Source organism: Pan troglodytes, chromosome 14, assembly GCF_028858775.2.
Source record: "Pan troglodytes isolate AG18354 chromosome 14, NHGRI_mPanTro3-v2.0_pri, whole genome shotgun sequence".
In the NCBI taxonomy this organism is placed as follows: domain Eukaryota; kingdom Metazoa; phylum Chordata; class Mammalia; order Primates; family Hominidae; genus Pan; species Pan troglodytes.
In genome coordinates, this window is record NC_072412.2 from 38,557,907 (window position 1) to 38,571,123 (window position 13,217).

The 13,217-nt window shown below is 37.6% G+C and overlaps 1 protein-coding gene and 1 non-coding gene across 3 annotated transcripts in view; both read right to left on the minus strand.

Annotated features, from left to right (window-relative positions):
- LHFPL6 (LHFPL tetraspan subfamily member 6) overlaps positions 1 to 13,217 on the minus strand; it is a 258,848-nt gene that overhangs the window by 99,835 nt on the left and 145,796 nt on the right. The gene's annotated exons all lie outside the window — the stretch shown is intronic.
- On the minus strand, positions 3,491 to 3,592 carry LOC112205293 (small nucleolar RNA U13). Its single transcript, XR_002939194.1, has one exon. It is a non-coding gene; the product is annotated as a small nucleolar RNA U13 (small nucleolar RNA).

Sequence of the window (13,217 nt, forward strand, 5' to 3'; positions counted from 1 at the left end):
TAACTGGTCATGGTCAGAATGTTGGTAGAAATATGGAGTGTAAGGGCCATTCCAATATGGTATCAGACAGACATGAGAAGCAAGATATAGATGGTCCCCAACTTAAACAATGTTTTTACTTTATGATGGTGTGAAAGTAATATGCATTCAATAGAAACAGTTCTTTCAGTACCCATACAACCATCCTGTTTTTCACTTTCAATATAGCATTCAATAAGTTACATGAGATATTCCATACTAGATTATACAATAGGCTTTTGTCTATAGGCTAATGTGAACATTCTGAGCATGTTTATGGTAGGCTATCCTAAGCTATGATGTTCAGTAGGTTTGATGTGTTAAATGGATTTTGACTTATTGTATTTTCAACATACAATAGGTTTATCAAGATGTAATCACATCATAAGTCAAGGAGCATTGGAAAGTGGAATAAAGGCCATCCTTTATCCTAGTTTTACAGTTGTAAAGAACTTCATGGAATTATGTCCATGTCCTAGAACTTTGTGGAACGGGGGACTCAAGAGTGAGGAACTACGATATCTGGCAGAAGAAATATCTAAGCAGTAAAGTGTTTAAGCTGTGCATAGCTTCTTTTAGATACTTACAATAAAATGAAGGAAGAGATAAATGATATAAAAATGGAATTTATAATTAAAAGGAAAGCAGAATGGAAATATTTGGAAAAATATCAGCCTGACCATGTAAAGAATAAAAAAGTTTGTTCAGCAGAGAATACTAAGGGTGTGGCCAAGAGACGTTTGCTAAAGAGATTCATATGGATAGAAGGAAGCCAGGTTCTACTCATCAAGACTATAGGACAATGACCCTGAAGGCATTTCAGAGATCTCCAAGGCAAGCTAGAACTTCAAGGGCAAGGTTTCCAGAGAGGCACCTACAAGACCTCAACATTCGCTGCCCTACACTGCCTTGGGACTCCACTCCTGGAATTCTGGTACAGCACCCCTCAGCTGCTCTGGCCATGGTTCAAGTGAGCTGAGGTGTGGCTTCACCTGCCACTCCACAGGGTACAAGCTATAAATCTTGATAACATCCATATGGTGCTAATTCCGAAGGCCCACAGAATGCAAGAGTTGTGGGACCATGGCAGCCTCCATCTAGGTTTCAAAGGATGTTACAGACAGTCGGGGGCCCAGGCAAAGACTTGTCACAGGGGTGGAGCCACTGGAGACAGTCCCTGCTAGAGCAATGCCTAGTGGAGACATGGGAATGGTGTGGCCCCTGAGACCATGAACCACAGGGTCACCAGTGTGCAACTCCAGCCTGGAAAAACTGCAGGCACAAGACTTTAACTTGTGAGAGCTGCTGGGTGGACTGAGCCCAGCAAAGCCACAGGGGCAGGGCTGCCCTTATTAATTGGGTTAATGTCATTATCTCAGGAGTGAGTTTGTCATTATCGCAGAAGTGAATTCAGTCCTCTCTTGCTATCTCTTGTGCACATTGTCACCATGTGATGCTTTCAGCCTTATTATGATGCAGCAATAAGGTCCTCACCAGATACGTCCCCTTGATCTTGAACTTCCCAACCTCCAGAACAGCCCAGTAAACTTCTATTGTTTATAAATTACCCATTCTGTGGTACTCTATTATAGCAGCATGAAATGGACTCAGTCCCTTTACCTTGATAACTTATAAATCTCTATCTCTATGCCATATGACATCACATCACACAATGGAAAGAACATGAATTTGGGGCTTTAACAATACTAGGTTCTTTAACTCAGGACTTTGTGGAGATTTACTGAAAATAACTTTTCCAGTTTTACAAATTAAAAAACACAGGATGAGAAAGGTCAGATGAATTTCTCACCCAGCTCCTAAACTGGACCTGACCCAAATTACCAGGAGAATGCTCAGCCTTAGTATAGAGCAGATTTCAATAGACATTTAGTAAAGTACTCTGGAATCCCTGCCCAGGAAGGGTATTAAAAGAAACAAATTCTGAGCTGAGTAAGTACTCAGGTTGGTGGTTATCTAATGTTTGCTTTTCATAATTTATTTAACAATTCTTTCCAAATAATTATTCAGTTGTCCATTAACTACATATTTGGTACAGCCGAATAAAACAAACAAAAAACAGTGGTACATCAGAATAAACTGGTCTCTTCAAATAGCAACTCAGAGTCTTTCAAGTAGACATCCTACCTTAGAGGACATCAAAGTTTGTTTGAAATGGAAACAGCCTCTCCAAAATGAGTCTTCAAAGGTTGCAAAGTACTACAGAAGAGCTTTAAATTTAGGCTTTTTTTCCTGTGGTACTTTAAGTATAACAGATGGATCTTCATAATTAGCATCACATTTGCATTTTTCGCTCCACAAAAAAGAGCTAATAATCTTAGAAGGAGAATTAAAAAGCATCATTCCATCATATTTTTATTGATCTTATTTATAATTTGTATGCCAAGTCTTCTTTATGATACCTATTACTTTCAACTCTCTCCTGGGAGATGAACAAATTTACAAATGAGGAAATGATCAGGGTAGTTAGGAGCACAAACTTGAAAATGACTTTGGGATGATAACTCACTGGAAGGCCCTGATAAAGTGGAAGAAATATGAAGATTCAGATACAGCCTGAAGCCCATCTATGTAATCTCCTCCAACAGAGTAGGCCTACTTATCTTTTGTGTATGTATCTATGAGACTCCCATCCTCTCCTGTGCACTGTAACTCCTACCACTCAGAACCATTTAGTTGAAAGGTGCTATGAAATAAGAGGAATCATTGAACAAACTGTCCTCATAGGCAAGCTCTCAAGCTCTCCCGATGTACAGCTGGAGACAGCTATTGATGAACTATGGGGGGTGCAGAAGTTAAACAGATACCATCTGCAGAGCACAGAGTAAGCAGAGGCCCTAGGACATTCAGCATGGGACAGTATACCCTGAGAGAACTGGGCCAGGATAAACAAAGATCATGTCCCAACTGCATACCACAATCAACGTTGTATCTGAGGATCTCGGTGATCCTCATAGCTTCCCTATGAGGCTGATACCATCTTCATTCTGTAGCTAGAGAAACTCAGATTTAGGAAAGTAAACCATATTGCCCAAAGTACTCTAGTTAAGTGGCAAAGCCGGTATTTTCATTTAGGTCCCGTCCAATAGCAAACTTCACGATACTAAGTGGCATGCCATTTTGACCTGTTAACTATATGCAATAAATTTGCTCTGGTAAAGGTTTTGCTTTAATTTGTCCATATCCAATCCCTCATAATCAATAACACAACTTTGTAAGTCACCTGAATACGAATAAGGAGTGTAATCAATGACCAAGAAACAGAAAAGATAAACTGGTCCACAGGGAGATTGAGCCCTCGACCTTAAGCTCTCTAGAGCTGAATTCTAACCAACCCAGTTAATTAGCCACAGACTATTAAATGAACAAATTAGAGCCCAAATCCTTTCAAACCACACATCTAAGTTGGCCTTGTATAGGAACACAGAGTTAAATATGTACTGATTTTTTTTCATATCAGATGGGTAATGTGCCAACATCCTAATAAGGCTGAAGAAGGCACATCTCACACATTACTGTGAAACCCAATCATCACGCTTATGAACCACAAAAGGATCAATATGCACTGAATTTGAGTGTGCCCATTTAGTACAGTGCAGACTCTCTTGAGTATCCCCAAATAGATGAAATTATAAGGGAAATTTTTATAATCTTTTTTAAGCTTTCTCTTGCTGTTCATAATGCCTATACTTCACGATATTTTTTTAAATTGATATATCTAATTTAGGAATCAAGTCTTTAAGAGGATCCTGGTTGAACTGCCAATTTTTCATCAGATTCATTAAAATCCACCCCATAGGTAAGATCAGACCTGGAATTCTTGAGTTGGAGAGTACTCCATGAAAGATACTGTGTGTCCTAAATGAAAAGCAGTAATACCACATATCTAGCTGATAAGATCTGCAAGCCCAGAGAGCCTGAAAGAGGAATTCCCTTTTGTTGCTACTGGACTTCAGGCCTCTTCAACAACACATGGAGTATATTCTGCACCGAGGGTGCAGCCTTACCCATCCACTTCTCAGTGGCACCAAGGTCACTCAAGGGTTGAGTTCTCACACAGCAAGAGAGGAAAAGGGAAGGATGCAAGAAGACGGAGATCCATCCCCGACCTAGTATAGTATTTGGGCCATTGCTCTTCTCCACCCTTCATAAATTACTGATAATTTTGAAAAGTCTGGAAAGTGAGAAACAGGAAGGATAAGGAGAAACTATAAGGAAAAAGGAGGGAATTCATCTGGGGATGTTCTTCCATTCCTCTTTCCTCATCCAGACCCTTCACATAGTCCTCCCATCTTCATTCTAATTCCTTGACCCTGAATATTTGCGCTACCCTCTTCCCAAATCCTAATCTCCTTCATTGTAGCCAGGCACCAGGCCAAATCAATCACACATTCAGAACTGTGGGAGTCTCCTCCCAGTTCTCAGGGGTGGTGGGAAGGCACAGATCTCAAAGCTACAGAGTTTCAGTGAGAGCAGATTTGTTGCTTGCATTTAAATTTTTGGAAGCCTCACTTTTCATGGAAATAATGTTCTCCAAGATGACTCAGTTTGATAGCACTGTTATTCAGGGTACATTTTGTGTTAAATATGCTCTTGTCTATTGGCCTCAGATCCTACATATCATAATATAATATTCTGAGGTCCCAACAAATACATTATGGAACACAACCTGCTTCTATGCAGGAGCTTTGTCTGTACTGCACATTTATTCATCAGGTAGGAAAGTGGGGAAGTTTGCAAAATAGAGAAGGATTCTTTAAAGAGGCGGGAACAAGGTTATCTAAAGAATCTAGCACATTGGCTAAATTATATAATTATGAAAAGAGCAGACTTTAGGCACAAGAGAAATTCATCATTTTTGTATCTCTACTTTCATTTTCTGTAAACAATGTACAACTTAACGTACAAAATTGCTATGATCAGGTCTGGTGGTAGTTCTAGATTTAAATATGGAAAAGCCTCATTAACAGAAATCACATGCCTACAATTCTTTTTAACAGAACTTTTGGTAGTCCAAACCATCATTCATGAGAGAACTCTAAATTCAGACAGGTGAAATACACTTTTAATTGACTGATGTTAATCCAACCAGATCATTTGGAAATATTTAAAATGCCTATAACAGGAACCATTTACTGGAAGGCTATAATGAATTACTTAATGTGCTTATTTCAGGACAAAACTAAGAGTAATATTCTACTTTGTAAAGGGGATTAGATTTGCAATGAAAGGAACTTATTGGGGAAACTGGCCAACTGAAAGCTGGCAAAACAATGTGAGCAGATGCATTAGAAGTCATCTGATCTGGGGAGCTAATCCCAATGCTGTCAGACCTTCTAAAACTGCCTCAACCATGTCAATGCACAAATGGAAACTTATTGCTAGTCTGCAGCTTTAATAGGGCAAGGGAGGTGCTACTGGCCTCACAAGCCAGGGAAGCTTTTCCACTGCATCTCGGCTGCATGGGCCTCCAGCACTCACAGATACAGACGTCCACATCAACTGTAAACTGACCCTCTGTTCTGAATGACCAGTGATATTCCTCACTACATTTCACCACAGTTACTTGAAATATGCACTAAACACATATGTGTAAAATGTACTTAAATGGCAAACCAAAGAATTAACACCTGATTCTAAATCTGACAAATTAATAAAGTAATATTTACTTATACGGTTATAAAAGGTTAGTGTTATAATAAAAAATGTCCTCATTTGTCCTGGTCAAGGGTGTGAATGGATATGAAATAAGAAAATATGAAAAAGTAGTATTGATAGGAAAAGTATTTTCCAACATTGCAATTGTTATGATTTTCCCACAATATTATTTACAGAAGTAGATTTACAATTTTGCCATTTGAAAAATATTGTAACTGTGAAATAGTTAACATTCAGTTTAAAGTCTGGGATTTAAAATAAGCCTAAACTGATGAAACAGACTGCCTTACCTTTAATTTATATGATGGAACTTGTTTTCAGGACAGAACAAAAGATATACAGATTGAGCCAAATCATCTAAGTAATTAAGATTTCATTATTGTGGATACCACTGGAGCCCACACTGAAAACTGAGTGCTATTAACCTAAAGATTTAAAGTCACAATATCTGTGACTCAGTTGCCAAGTCCATCCAAGGTCAATGGTTAAGAGTTCAATGATTCTGAAAGTAGCAAAAAAAAAAAAAAGGAATTTCAAACTAAGATTGAATAGTTTGCTAATTTTCACAGCTCTGCATCAGGCTTACCTTCCCTGGCTTCTTCTTATAACATCTGCTTTATCCACAAATACTCATCTGACAATCTCATATATTTGGAACACAACTGAGAATCAATTAGCCAAGTCACAAAAGTCAAGCCATCAAACTCTTTGCTCTGTCTTGGAGGAGAAACTCATACACCATCAATTTTACAGATTATTTGCTTTTATGCTTTACCTAAAAATATTACAAATTTGGCAACCTGTTTTCTAAATCTCTAAAGAGTCTAAATTTCTAAAGAATGTTAGAAGCCATAAATAAATGGGGTTAGTACTTGTTATAGGTTCTATGAGAGCAGAGATACAATAGTAGACAAAATAGAAAATCTGTCAAAACTGACAAAAGCTTAAAAAGCACAATAGTCTGGGGATACTGCAGTGAGAACCAATATAACTCAATAGGTCCTGCTGGCATCATGGTACTGCATTCATAGTAGAAGAGTTGATGTTCATTCTGATGTCTGATTCATTCAGAAAGTTCCTATTTTGTTTGGTTTAGTCAGTTTAATGAGTTATGAAAGTACTAATTCATTTTAGAAAGCTATCCATTTAAAAGGCTTAAAACAATATGTATGTGTATGTGGATGTGTGGGTGTGAGATATCTAGCTAGATAGGGCTATATAAAGAGATATCTGTGTCTCTCTCTATCTATCCATGCTTAGATTCTAAGAACTTCAAGCTGATTTTGCCTACACTCAGTAGGTGCTGCTAGTACACCCAGGTGTACTAAGTGGGTGGCTTCTCGATTTGAACCACTAAATAGTGGGGTTTTGGTAGGTCTGAACCAAGTGAATTCCGTTTCTGTAGGTCAAAAACAGTCAAATATCAGTCATTTCATATGGCTCCAGCTAATGTTATTATGGGCCATTTTGTGATATGTATAATTTTCCCATACAGTATTTTACTTAGCTGAATTATAAAATTAAATTAGACTATAAACATACAGTAACTGAGCAGTAGGGACCCTGAACTGAAAAGAAAAATGTGATTAATGTCACAATAGAAGTCAAAATAATAAAACAAACCTGATATTTAAGAGTTCACATATTAGGACCCTCAATTACCACAAATTTACCACGAAGAGTTTTATTCTAACTCACAATAATACTAGGTAATATTTTATTTCTACTCTCCGGAAGATAGCTGGATTGTAAACACCAGTTGCTGGCTTATGATTGCCCAGGAAATGTGCACTGAAGCTAAAATGGAAACTTGTCAGGTTTTTCTCCCAGTCATGAGATCCATTTTGTTTGTTTATTTATTTAGAAAGGGGGAGATGTGTGATTAAAAATAGTTTACAGAGTCAATGGAAGATACTATTAAGTTTGTTCATATTTCTGGTAAAAACAAGAAAATCTGAACTTTTGTTTTATTCTGCACCAACTAAGATATTGGGTGATTAACAATGGGTAAAGGAAAAACATCAATTGGCAGTATGATTTTATTATAAGTAAATTTATTTCCAAGCTGGGAATATGCTTTGTGATTTCAGAAGATCAGGGTTTATAATCATCGTTAACCTTGCAGAGAAACAGTTGGCCTGTAGCCAACCTATTACATAACCTAGCCAAAGAAAGAAAACTGTTTCACAAAAAGCCACTAAATCAAACTCGCACTATTGTTGGCTATTAAATGAGCTTGTTTTGAACTCAAATGTATGTTATTCAGAAGATTAAAGTAGTATGTTTAGAAAGTACATAAAAGCTGTTTATAACAAAGCAGGGTCTTATAATGATAGTTTAATTCCTTACATGTCCTATCAGCATATGTCTCTACTGTTAATATTTTCTTTTTAATAAGTCTCATAAAGTAGGTTGAGCCAAATAGATTCTCTTTCCTGGTCTTTTTTAAAGCATTATCAAGTTACACCCTTTACTAATATTCCTAAAGATCTAAAGATTCTAGTATATATTCAAGTAATTCCTGTTAAATATTGTGAGAAAAATCCTATCTAAGCATAGTAATAAAACTATAGAAAGCAGAAGTGTAAAACTACAGGAAATATGTGTGTGTGTGTGTGCGCGCATGCACGTGCATAAGATGAGCTTAAAAACTATTTTTGGACCAGGGCCATGAACTGAATGAATATGATCTTCATCAAGGCCCAAGAGGAACCTTACACTTTAAAGGAACAAAAACTTTCTATGGACAATTTGTTATGTACAGCTACATCAAGGTTAAAAAAAAAAAAGGATACAACAGAGAGTTTAAATGAGGTCAACAGAATTACACCAGCTGGTCCCACTCCCCACTGGGCTGCGGAGGGAAGTGAAGCAATCCACAGGACACAGGTTTAATCCAGACAAGGCTTCACAGAAAAAGAAAATCAACACAGCACATTGCACTGAAAAACAATCTTCAGCCGGTCCAGATTATGGAGTACTAGGAGGACTCCATATTTGAAATGTTTGCCCTTCAAAGAGAAACTCTTACATACTAAGCCAGTTAGCCCAGGTTTTGATACAAATCACCAAATTCAGAAATACAGACTTCAACTTAGAGAAGAGAAAGGGAGGAGGGGGTCATACATTTTGGTGAAAGCAAATGGAAAACCACAATTGCCTATGTTACGATAATGCCTTAAAAATGTAAAGTGGAGCAGTAGGGAGATGCTCCTCCCTTTCTTCACAGATCCCAGTGCTGTCTCACATGGAGTGTGGGGTGACAGGAGGACTTTGTGCAGGGCTCTGCTAGACTCATTATGATGATACCCAGACACCGGGTGTCTCACACACATTCCTCTTCTGCTGCCTCATTCAAACACCACAATTAAGATGCTGAAGACTGTAATTCAAGCTAAAGGAAGAGCCGCAAGAATAATGGCCAATGCATAAATTTAGATGTGAAAAACAGACATATCCATTGATAGTATTATTGGGACAGCCACTCCATTTAAAAATAGGGCATCCTAGTCCTTTTCCCTTTATAATGCTCTCCTCTTGCTTAGCTGGCTCTGTTCTCTATAGTTCTGTACCATCCTCTGGTTTTGTCCATCTGTCTCAGTTTCCTTCCCCCAGAGATAGTGATAGAGATTGTTACTTTTGCCAGAGGCAGCCTGGAATAAACTGAGATGCCAGGAACAAAGAGGCCTCCCTGGAATCCTGACCTTTCAAAAGCTTTTTATGAACACTTGAGATAGAGAGAAGCCTGCTGACTTCACTCACCTGCATATACCAGACAGAAGAACACAGAAGGCCGTTCTTTTTTTGGCCTTAGCCTGAGAGTTGAGGTCATTCTTGCACCTAATAGAATACATTTTCACTGGCTTTACTTGAAAAACTACATTTAAGTGATGGCATGGCAGTTACGGCTGAAAATAAGCCTAGTTTATTCAAATAAAATAAGCAACATTTCATTGAATTTACATTAGAGCAAAAAATAAAATGAAAGGTAGCATCAGGCAAATTAAGAGGATGAATGAAGCTATATCAATGTTAGGCTTATGCAGTATTTCTATTGTGAGTAGCCTTGAAGTATATCATGATGGGCATTTAACTCATGCAGTACCTTTTGCCTAAAAATAGAGAACCCTTGATCTCAAAAAGCAAATAAAATACTTTGTGTCATGTTTTTATAATGTTGAGATTTGTAAAAACTTATATTGATTATCTCATTTAAATTTCATTAAAATATTCAACATTGGCAAGGCAAGTATTAGTACCCCAGCTAAGGAATCCAGACTGATAGAAGCAGCAGCTAAGTGAAAATCAGGCCACGCTATTGGTAAGGGAGTGTTTCTACTTCTATCTCATGACTAACTACCTGATATGAAGTGAGTCCCTTGCCTTCCCTGGGCAGGTAGTCCATTCATTTGTTCTTTAACTCAACAGCATGGGTGTGAGTTGAACAAGACAGACAAATTACTGCAATGTGTATCATGACTGGAGAAAGAATTCAACAAGCAAGTCGTGTGTGATATGGTTAAGGAAAAGAAGAATCTAACTTTCTCTTCAATGCAGTTCTAGCCCATCGGCCACCTGAGAGCAATGGGATAAGGCCAAAGTCAAGGTCAGGCTCAGGGGTTTTGAGTGTATACATGGACTTCCTAAGATACACTTCGATTGAGTTCTTTTATTGCATCCCCTAGGCAAATGCAATTGATTTCAGAATTATTGATTGTTTTGGATGTTCCAACCCAGTTTCCCTTCATACTTGGGGATAATCAAGAGCTGATTTCTGATTCTCAAGAAAAATGGAGAATTTAAGGAATATTAGATCTCAAACTACCGGTATAATCTTCTAATTTGTCTCATTATAAAGTATTCTATTTCTATAGGACAGGTTAATAATCCAGAAAAATGAAACTAAGATGATCAAAACCTGTAGTTAATACTTTAAAATACAATCCAACACCATTTAATCTTCTGAGTTGGTGACACTCCAATTTCTTCTCTCTAATGTTTCCTTAAGAGTTGTAATCAAAGGATGCCTGGGTAAGAGCTGGGTTTGGTTTTGGTACTTAGGTCTTTTGGTAATTCTATTTTAGCACCACTGAATTATCATTAGTGCTTTAAAGAGCTGCCTTTTGTGGATAGAATGAATCTATTATTATACATATTCATCATTTTTGTCTTCTTACTGATACATTTAAGGAGTGGAGATACAATATTTTCATCCAATAGGTCACAATGCATATAATTGCTGACATTTTAAACGCATCTGGAAAAATAAATGTTACTATATTATTGTAGATTATAGAGTGTCCTTCACTTTTTTACTTTTATTATTTCCACTTTGGAGATTCTGTCAATAAAAGTCAAGTGCCCTTCCACCCTGTGAGGGTACAGGGAGAAGAAGCTGTCTTTCAATCAGAAAATGGGCCCTCACCAGACACTAAATCTGCTTGTACATGGGTCATGGGCTTCCCAATCTCCAGAATTGTGAGAAATAAAGTTTTGTTGTTTAGAAGCCTCCAACTCCCTCGAAAAAAACCAAGTCAAGTGGTTTCAGCTGTTTCATGTTTAAATCATTTAACAAAATGTTCTGGGCGCCCAGAGCATGCAGAACACTCCCCCTAAAGCAGCTACAGCCGGGCCAGCGGCAACCCCTCATCCTGACCTGAAAACTGGGTTAGTCATGGAAGAACACAGGGAGTGAAAAAGTTGAAATTTCACAGCATGCTCTGAAATAACGGAATATAAAGATACACACTGCTCCCATCAAAGGAGAAAAGGTGTGGTTTTATTTCCACATACCATCAATATTTTTAGCATAAAAATACCTAAATCATTTGAATACCAAATCCCATCTTCCATTTTGTCAAAAATAATGACCTTTATTCTAAACTGCCAAGAGTTTCATTAGTTCTAGAGAGAGCAGACATGCTTAGTACAGCACCAATGACTCCTGCTCAGAAGCCTAAGGAAGAGAAATGTCTTATGAGGACAATAACCTGATTTTATTTCACTTGGGAACAAGGCTTTTGAGTCTCTTGTTGCTTCTCACAGTTAATGTAATGTATTTATCAGACGCTGCGAAGCGATTGCTTCATCTGCTCCAGTCATCAGAGGCAAATAAGATTACCATGTGAGACAGCAGAGAAAGGAACTTGTTTTTTCTAACCACATTAAAGTCACACAGCCTATGTTGTTTACCTGAACAAAACACATAAGAAACAAATAAAAAAAATCAGAAATCTGATTAAATTTCAGATGAACCATGTTATGAATACGGAAACACATACATTTACTTGAAATCCATATCATTGTCATCAAAACAGGACACAAATGTATTGACTTGACTGCCAGAGGCTGGAAGTAAGTGATAAGACCTGGAATGTGTTGCTCAGAGTGGTTAACAAGGAAATAGAAACAATCCAGTAGCAAGCAAGAGAAGGACACAATCTTCCTGAGGGCAAAAGCCATTGCTAACTTATTTGGACTCACATCTAGACAAGTGTCAGTTTCTTAAAAGTGCCTATTAACCAATCTGGGCCACATCTTCCTGGGGATAATCTGCAGAGTGGCAGAAAATTGACTCTTTTGGAGATAAATGTATATGCTCTTCCAAATTTCAGAGGATTGTTTAGAAAATAACTATTCAAGGATTTGACTTTACTCCCAAATCTGTAAAAGGCTGATATTAGATAGCACTTTACTCCCAAATCTGTAAAAGGCTGATATTAGATAGCAGAAATACAGATTTTCACTTTTGATAAATTGCGAAAAGTCAAGAGATCAATGTATTTCCTGGCTTGAAGGAAATTAAACCAAAAACAATTCTTCACAAAATATTAATATATTGAATACAACAATATATAATTAGGACAATATATTATGACAAAGTGGGGTTTATCCCAGTAATGCAAGGCAATTAATGTAATCCACCATACTAATAGATTTTTGACAAAGATGCCAAGGAAATTTAATGAGAGAAGAGATAGACTTTTCCACAAATGGTGATGGATCAGCTAGATATCTGCATGGAAAAATACAAAAGAACCTCAGACTGCATTCAAAAATTAAGTTTAAATGAATTATGAATCTCAACATAAGAGCTAAAATGTTAGAAGAAAACACAGGAAAAAACATTTGTGATATTGAATTAGACAAAGATTTCTTTTTTTTTTTTTTTGAGACAGAGTCTTGTTCTGTAGCCCAGGCTGGAGTGCAATGGCGTGATCTCGGCTCACTGCAACCTCCGCCTCCCGGGTTCAAGCCATTCTCCTGCCTCAGCCTCCCAGGTAGCTGGGACTACAGGCATGAGCCACCACGCCCAGCTAATTTTTTTTGTATTTTTAGTAGAGGTGGGGTTTCACTATGCTGGCCAGGCTGGTCTTGAACTCTTGACCTCAAGTGATCTGCCAGCCTCGGCCTCCAAAACTGCTGGGATTACAGACGTGAGCCACAGCACTTGGCCAAATTAGACAAAGATTTCTTAAGCACAAATTATAAAAGAATGATAAAATGGATTTATCAAAATGAAA